The sequence below is a fragment of the Ranitomeya variabilis genome, chromosome 1, assembly GCF_051348905.1.
Source record: "Ranitomeya variabilis isolate aRanVar5 chromosome 1, aRanVar5.hap1, whole genome shotgun sequence".
Lineage (NCBI taxonomy): Eukaryota > Metazoa > Chordata > Amphibia > Anura > Dendrobatidae > Ranitomeya > Ranitomeya variabilis.
Window position 1 is genome coordinate 982,705,690 of NC_135232.1, and position 9,349 is coordinate 982,715,038.

Here is a 9,349-nt window from a genome sequence, read left to right on the forward strand (position 1 = left end):
TTTTTATACCTATTACCAAAGAAATAATGACTTTTATAAATTTGGCGCCATACCTGTCCGGGGGGTACGTGTTCCCCCCTGCCCCATCGCCTCGCAGCTGTCCATCATCCCCCCTTGGCTACCTGGCGCCGCCTCTCCTCCTCACGTCTCTGGCGCCTGCGCTGTGCAATCATTTTTCGGGCATGCGCTGTGAGCGCTGCCCTGGAATTTACATCAACTGATGTATGGAGATCGCGCCTGCGTGTAGCGGAGGCTGTATATGCCGCCCCGCAGTGTGTTATGATTTATTCACACTGCGGGGCTGGGAATCTGGCGCCTGCGCAGTGATTCTCTGCGCGGCTGTCCCCATCTCCCTCCTGTGCGGCTGGGAATCTGAGACTCACTGCGCAGGCGCCAGATTCCCAGCCCCGCAGTGTGAATAAATCATAACACATAGCATCTATAAAAAGACGCCATTGCGCTGAATCATATTGGATTTTGAATTGACCCATCAAACCTTCAACATCGATGCACTAAACCAACTTCTCTGGGCACAGTAAGGAATGAGCTCCTTTTCACGATGTGTGAACCATGAAAAAGACACTTCTGGTAACATTAAATTCCTGCTTTTGAGCCTTGATCTGAGTAAGGCTACTTTCACACTAGCGTTGTGTGACGGACGTCGCAACGCGTCGATTTGGAGAAAAAACGCATCCTGCAAAGTTGCCCGCAAGATGCGTTTTTTCTCCATAGACTTACATTAGGGACGCATGTCCACATCCGTCGTGCGACGAATGTGTCGTGTTTTGGCGGACCGTTGGCACAAAAAAAGTTACATGTAACTTTTTTTGTGCATCGCGTCCACCATTTTCGACCGTGCATGCGCGGCCGAAACTCCGCCCACTCCTCCCCGAACATTACAGTGGGGCAGCGGAAGCGTTGAAAAACTGCATCTGCTGCCCCCGTTGTGCATTTCTTTCACAGTGTCCGTCGGTCCAACGCATGGCGATGGCCCCGTACCGACGCTAGTGTGAAAGAAGCCTAACTCAGCGGCGTTTTTTGGAAATATTCAAGTCTCTTACTAAATCCTTCATCTCCTCCTGGGGAAAAAAAACTTGGTCTTGTATCATCTTCAAAGTCAGAACTTGATTTGTCATCTGGTCCAGGTATGATTCCTCCTTCATCGGGGCTAGGCGTCTCTTCCAGTGTAGCAGGGGCCTTGGGTACTGGTATGTCTGTGCCATGGGGGATGGGAAGAATTGCGGAGTGAAGATTGGGGTATGAAATGGCTGCTTCCATTTGGAACTATACCCTTTTACATTGCATGCAGAGAAGTAACAGTCGTCCCTGTGGTTCTTTTGCTCTCGCCATACCACAGGACTCCCATAACGGAAAGCTTCTTTCTTACCCTTGAGCCACTTTCCGAGGTCCCCAACACACCCTTTGCACACTTTGAGGCACCCAAACTTTATCTTGATCTCAAAGTTTTAGGCTATGTGCCCATGTCCCAGAATAGAAGCAGAATTTTCTGCTTCAATTCTGCAAATCACGGCAAAAATGCTTAAAAAACGCAACGTAGGCACCTAGCCTTAGTCCGCTGTATGTGAAGTATACTTTTTCACAAAGTCTGTAACATTCAGCTGTTGATTCAGCACTGTATATTCACCACAAATGAAACAAACGGTCAAGACGAAATAATCCACTTCCGCAAAACACCAACTTGGGGAAACGCGGTTGATGAGTGAAATTCCAATGCAAGCTTCCTGAAAGCATAAGAACATTTCATTATGTCACTAACCACCTGACTGCCACCAGCCAATCACAAAGTTCCTATTGATGTTAATGGGGAAAGAAAACCAGCTGCCTGCCGATGATTCACACCAGAAGAACCTGTCGGGTTTGTGGCAGGTCCTGACGTTTAGGATTTTTTTTCAATATATATATTTTTTTATCAAAACACCAAAAAATACATTGAAATTATATGAAAATGATCAAACCGCTTTTCAGTCGCAGACCTGTGTTATCGGTGACATTAAAGGTGGAAAAAGCTCTAAAATGATTCTTCTTGGTATGATTTTTCTGGACATGACAAACACCTGGCATTATAGCAGGCGTGTCTAGACTTTTTATATCCACTGTATGTGGTAGCACTGCATATTCCATGCAGAGACGGCCAGTAAAAAATACGCTATGAGATATATATATATATATATATATATATATATATATATATATATATATATATATATATATATATATATATATATATATATATATATATATATATATATATATATATATATATATATATATATATATACACTCACTGGCCACTTTATTAGGTACACCTGTCCAACTTCTTGTTAACACTTAATTTCTAATCAGCCAATCACATGGCGGCAACTCAGTGCATTTAGGCATGTAGACATGGTCAAGACAATCTCCTGCAGTTCAAACCGAGCATCAGTATGGGGAAGAAAGGTGATTTGAGTGCCTTTGAACGTGGCATGGTTGTTGGTGCCAGAAGGGCTGGTCTGAGTATTTCAGAAACTGCTGATCTACTGGGATTTTCACGCACAACCATCTCTAGGGTTTACAGAGAATGGTCCGAAAAAGAAAAAAAATTCAGTGAGCGGCAGTTCTGTGGGCGGAAATGCCTTGTTGATGCCAGAGGTCAGAGGAGAATGGGCAGACTGGTTCGAGCTGATAGAAAGGCAACAGTGACTCAAATCGCCACCCGTTACAACCAAGGTAGGCCTAAGAGCATCTCTGAACGCACAGTGCGTCGAACTTTGAGGCAGATGGGCTACAGCAGCAGAAGACCACACCGGGTACCACTCCTTTCAGCCAAGAACAGGAAACTGAGGCTACAATTTGTACAAGCTCATCGAAATTGGACAGTAGAAGATTGGAAAAACGTTGCTTGGTCTGATGAGTCTCGATTTCTGCTGCGACATTCGGATGGTAGGGTCAGAATTTGGCGTAAACAACATGAAAGCATGGATCCATCCTGCCTTGTATGGAGCATCTTTGGGATGTGCAGCCGACAAATCTGCGGCAACTGTGTGATGCCATCATGTCAATATGGACCAAAATCTCTGAGGAATGCTTCCAGCACCTTGTTGAATCTATGCCACGAAGAATTGAGGCAGTTCTGAAGGCAAAAGGGGGTCCAACCCGTTACTAGCATGGTGTACCTAATAAAGTGGCCGGTGAGTGTACGTGTGTGTATATATATATATATATATATATATATATATATATATATATATATATATATTAATTCATTTTATTGTTTTCTATTGGAACAGTTTAACATTGCAATTAGTGGTTTGGATAAACGGCCGCACTGACTGAATCCACTCAATATCGAAATGGAAGTGAGGAAGAAGAGTGGTCTTCACTTTAACAAGTTTGCTATGACAACAGGGCTCTTGTTCCAAGGCCTAGCGATTAAACCCAAGTGATCGGATGGCGGCATACATTGTGTGCTCAGAAAGAAGAGGGGCAGCTGTGCTTCAGGTGGCCCCGGGGGTGACCTACTCATCTACAGAGAATGGGGGGGAAATCTGGAACGTGAGCAGGGGAATATTGGGCAAAAACTGACGCATGACTGCAATGCAAGATGAATGTAGTTGTGAGAGAGCTGGACATTTTTGCATCTTATTCATACCCCATAGTGTTCGGCATGCCAAGGAGCCCATGCGTTAGTAGTTCCATGTAGTAATGAATGTGTCGTTCAAACCTGCCTTTCTTATGGGTGAAAAATGCATTGAAGTAAGATTATTATTATTATTATTATTATTAGACACAGACAGCGCTTGTCATCTGCGGGCAACCATTACCCACCGCTCTAATCCTCTTGGCACACACTGTGGCCGTTAGGCCACGATCTCTTGGCCACCCTCCAGCCGCTTGCCTAGCGTCACAATGCCTGGTGACAGATTCCTTCTATAGATGTTACATTTTTATCTGTCCGCTCAGAACATTGGTGACCCCTGTATTTCAGCCTTGGGAATGATGGTATGTGAGGTCACTGATTCTGGTGGATGCTCCACATGACCTTGGCAAGGTTGACTACCCGTGACTTCCCCCACCTTCTTGAATAACCACACCACATCAGTAATTTGGATAATAACGGCCACAGCAGCCAATTTATTATTGATATTAATAAAAACGGACCCTTGGTGCGGCCCTCGAAGCTAACCCGCTCCTGGTCTGGTGATTATTCCGTCGGCACTGCCTCTTCCCTCTCAGCCTTACTTCCAGCTGCGTTTTTACCCAAGCTCAGAAGCATCCTGAGTTGAGGGAAGAGGTTGCCTCCATCCGTTAACCTGTACCCGACTTCCATCGTCGGGTACCCACCCATCGGTACCGCGCACCCGACCTCCAACATCAGGGTGGCCCTCCGGGTCCCCCGATAGCGTGACCCCGACCTACCTCGTCGGGTATCACGCAAGTATCACCAGACCACGAACTAAGTAACTATCCATGGCAGTGGGTGGGGGGTCCCGCAGTGCAAGAATCCCCCCTCTACCGTACTTTTTTGCCAGCTTCGAGGACCCACCAACGCCACACCGAGAGCCCTTGACCTTCAAGTGCTCGAGACCCCACCAACCAACCCTGCTGCGGCCTTCCGCATCCCCCCAAGCAAGCCTTCAATCCACAAGTCAGTTCCCGCGGTGTTCAAATGTACCCCGTCCCCTAGCCAGTAATCTCCCTCTGTAGAGTCCAAGCCTGCATGACGTATCGTCACCCCTCCGTTCCGTGACACGAACTTAGATACCTCCTTGTTCACTGTTATCCGGGCTTTGTTAATTTTTTTCACTGACCGTGCCCCTCGCCAGTTTTTTCTAGGTACCATGTCTGACCACACCAGCCTCAAGTTTGGAAATGCTAATCCCAGCTGTCTTATATCCGTTCTAATTTTTGCACTCAGCCCTTTTCCCGAGATAGCCCCCAAGTCGTTCCCCCCTGCGTGTAAAACTAATATATCTGGGACCCCATAGAGGTTTACCGCCCTGAAAAACTCGTGCAGTACCCGGCCCCATGTTAAACCCCGGTATCCCAACCACCTAATCACCGCCCCATTCCTTGCCATACCTAACTGTCTCCCGCCCGTCCGTCTGTCAGCCCGCTGTGCTCCCCAGTAAACGTATGAATGTCCTAGAATCCAAATCACGATCGGGACTTGTCCTGTAACAAACAGAAAGAAATCAGTGTGATGCGTTAATTCCGGGGGGGATCGCTGCCTCATATCCTTGAGGTCGTACGTAAGACCTGTACCGCCGCGACTCCCACCGGCCAATTCGCTTTACTGTTTCCGGGCTCAGCCCCCCCACCGCGGCCTCCGTTGCCGCCCCGATCCGGAAGGAATGGCCTGTGTATCTCCCAGGGTTCCCACCTGCCCTTACCATACATGTCCGGAATACTTTAATGAATTGATACCTGGACAAATATGACCCATCCTCGTGACATAGCAGCGGTCCGTCCTGCTTAGGCCTGGCTGCCGAGAATATCCCGAAACACTTACATGGACACATCATAGAACCGCTTACTCTTCCCAATAACACCCTTTTTCCTTTTCCCCTTTGGTCAGTCTTTGACCTCCTAATCCAAAATTCCAATCCCCTTTTTGTCTTTATCACGTCTTCGGCTAGAATGCCTCCTGCTATGGCCTTGCCTGGCGCTACCAGCTCCCCTATCCTCATTGCTCCAAAGAATGCGAGTGAAAAGGCCAACCTAAACAAGCCAACCTCAAATTGTGTCCTGCACACCCCTTCCAACTGCTCTCCTAATACTTCTAACATGCCGAAAGACACGGGCCGCCTGTTGTCTTTTTTAACCTTTCCCTTCCGGTAACCTTTTAAGGCCTGTCTGACTAAGAAACTCTTTGTCAAATCGGTTCTGTTCCTAAGTTTAAACCCAAATGCTAATCCTGCAATTAGTTGACTCATTTTTGCCGCCGACCAACTATCATCTGCGGCCTGCCTAATTCCCATCAATAACACCCCAATCTGCTCCTCTTCCGACATGTCCTCATCCCCCCGGCCTAGCCATTGTTCCCACTGGCCCCACGACCGTCCGTACGCCGCCCACGTTCTACTTGTTACGGATGCCTTGATCAGCGGTTCAGCCGCCCAGATGCCACGTTCCATAATCCGGGAGGGCAGGGTAGGCCCTCTTCTTCCGCTTCGGGGGCCAACGCCCGAAACCGCTGCCACTGAAAACGAGAAAGCGCATCAGCGACAGAGTTAAATTCTCCCGGGACATGAGATGCTGTCACATGAGCATTGATAACTAAGCATTCCAACACCAGCTGCCTCAACACTCTAATAACTGGCGGCGAAGACGCGGTGATGTTATTTATGGCCATGACCACTCCCATGTTATCGCACTTAAACCTAACTTTCCGGTTCCTCAGCCGATGCCCCCATAGTGTTACCGCCACCAGGATTGGGAAAATTTCCAGTAGTGCAATGTTTTTTATCAGCCCTGAACGCACCCACTCCTCTGGCCATGCTGCCGCGCACCACTGCCCCTGACAGTAAGCTCCAAAACCATGACTGCCCGCTGCGTCCGTGTACAATTCAATATCCGAATTACAACATCCCCCATCCATAACCAGGGACAGCCCGTTGTACTTTTCTAAGAATGTGTCCCAAACCGCCAGATCTGCTTTATCTGCTGTCAATCGCACATAATGCTGCGGTGATTTTACGCCGGCCGTTGTCGCCGCCAATCTCCTCGTGAATATCCTGCCCATCGGCATGACTCGACATGCGAAATTCAAACTCCCCAGCAAGGACTGTACCTCCCGCAGCTTCAGCTTTTTAGCTCTCCTAGCCCTGCCTATTTCCAATTTCAGGGCTGCCACCTTCTCTCCCGGGAGACGACACTCCCACTTTACTGTGTCGATCATGATCCCCAGAAAGGAGATACATGACGTCGGGCCGACAGTTTTTTCGGGAGCCAATGGTATCCCGAACTCTTTAGCCACCCCTTGCAGATTTTTTAACATGGTATCGCACACCCCTGATTGTGCAGGACCTACGCACCAAAAATCATCAAGGTAGTGGATCAATGATCCCAATCCCGTGATATCCTTCACTACCCATTCCAGGAATGTGCTAAAGGCTTCGAACAACGAACATGACAACGAGCATCCCATAGGTAAACACCTGTCTATGAAATACTCTCCCTCCCAATAGCACCCGAGCAACCGCTGACTGTCCGGGTGAACCGGCAATAACCGAAAGGCAGACTCCACATCCGTTTTCGCCATCAGCGCCCCCTTTCCGCATTTTCTTACCCATTCTAATGCCAGGTCAAATGATGCGTATAGCACCGCACACAAATCCGGATCGATGCCGTCATTGACGGACTTACCACGGGGATATGACAGGTGATGTATCATTCGGAACTTGTTCGGCTCCTTCTTTGGTACAATGCCCAATGGAGAAACCACCAAGCCCGATATGGGTGGGAAACTAAACGGACCCGCCATTCGGCCCATCAGCACCTCCTTCTCAAGTTTCTGTTTGACAACAGTGGGGTGCTGATAGGCCGAACTGAGATTCTTCAGCTTCCCCGGCATTTGGCACGCCGGGGAAGGGATAGAAAATCCCTCCTTGAAGCCTTTGATCAACAAATCCGCTTTTTTCCTGTCCGGGTACCTACTTAGATAAGGGAGCATCGCGTGCAGCTTGACTGGTGTTTGCCCCTTGACCATGACCGGCTCCTCCCACCTTCCCACTGTACTTCCTCTGACACCTATTGACCCCGTGCGACGATCCGCCACAATAGGAACATATGTGCCTAAATTTACAGCCTGTTCCGAATTTGCACTGACCCTCATTGAATTGCCAACAAAGCCCCTGTTTCTGATTCCCACCACGGCCTGGAAAACTCCCCCTTGCCGGGCTTCCTGCGCTATATCCTGCATGGCCGGCGCCACCGGCCCCTCCCTGAAAGGGCATCCAATGTCTTTGATTCTGCGACATAACGTCCAACCACAGGCCAATATCTTTTTGATCCCATCTCATCGATGGTCGCATCGCCTTGCGCTGACGAAATTGTTCGTCATACCGCAGCCAAGCTTGTCCCCCATATGACTTGTAAGCCTCCCCAATGGCGTTCATGTAGCAAAACAACTGCGAGCAGTTTTCTGGCACCTTTTCCCCAATGACGCTACCCAATATCGTAAAGGCATGCCACCAATTTGTGAACGTGTGTGCCACCGTAATTGTTCGCTCTTCTTCCTTCCTCCCTCCTTCCCTTCCTACCTTTGTGCTCCCCCTCTCTACCGGCAAAAGCGAGAAGATGTCCACATACTCGTCCCTCCATATTCTTTCCCTCATCTCTTTCTTAAGGTGGTTACCTAAGTTACCCGTAAAACAAAAATATATATCCCCCCGAGCCGTGTCGTCCAGCTGCCCATTCTCCCCATCCCCCGGTCCAGCCGACTCATGGGCCCTGATTATGTCTCCCCCACCCCCAGCAAGCAAGTATGGGCTCGTCCAGGCTGATAGATGCCCCGGCCCGCGTCCCTCAAATCGATCCATCCTGTCTGCCAAGCTCGTTATCATTGCCCTCATTTCCTTAGCGGTGGCCTCCAAGGACCCTAAAATAGGAGCCACACTATTCCCTTGCGATCCCTGGCTCCCCCCGCCCGCTTGCAATGTGCCTGCATATGTATCTGTAGAAAACATGTGTTCATAATTACCAGGCCGCGCGGGAGTCATCCTCCCCCCGGCCGCTGTGCTCCGGGAATCCTCCTCGCCGCCGCTGTCCGCATCCCGGAATGAGGGCCCTCTTGTTCCTTGCGACCATCGTCCATCCTCAGCGTGCTCGTCTCCCGTCTCTTCTTGGCTCCCGTGGCTATACTGTGAGATGGCCCTCCTATCACTAGTTCTATTTGCCTGCCTGGCTCTGCCCTGGGTGTCTTGCTGGTGGCTCTGGCCCTGCAAACCGCTGCGGGTCCCTGGCTGTCTGGGGGTACTCACGGCCATGGGCCGTCGCCTTCTGCTACCGCCTGGCCCCTGCTCCCTCGAAGGGCTCCTTGCCCTGCGCTGTTGCCCTCCTACCGGCAACTCCATGGACAGCCTTTCGGGGGGTCTAGTCCTGCGTGTTGGCCTCCTCCCCCCTTCTTCCCCCACAGGCATCTGGCTGGGCGACCCCGGTATCTGCGTTTTTTCCACAGGCGCCTCGCTGGGCATCCCGCTTCCCGGGGGCCTTTGAGAAGGACCCCGGAAACAAGATGGCGCCGCCCATGTGTTCTGGCTCTCTTGCATGGCCGCGGGGAGAATGCTCACACACCCGGCCGCCTCGGCTGCTGGGGTTGCCCCCGGAACCCTCCCCGGTGATCCCA

At 50.0% G+C, this 9,349-nt stretch overlaps 1 protein-coding gene and 1 long non-coding RNA gene across 14 annotated transcripts in view; one reads left to right on the forward strand and one right to left on the reverse strand.

Moving 5' to 3' along the window:
- RAPGEF2 (Rap guanine nucleotide exchange factor 2) overlaps positions 1 to 9,349 on the forward strand; it is a 258,968-nt gene that overhangs the window by 32,811 nt on the left and 216,808 nt on the right. The gene's annotated exons all lie outside the window — the stretch shown is intronic.
- On the reverse strand, positions 4,106 to 9,053 carry LOC143792934 (uncharacterized). The gene is made up of 2 exons (XR_013220002.1): positions 8,705 to 9,053; positions 4,106 to 5,175 (listed from the first exon to the last, which is right to left on the reverse strand). It is a non-coding gene; the product is annotated as an uncharacterized LOC143792934 (long non-coding RNA).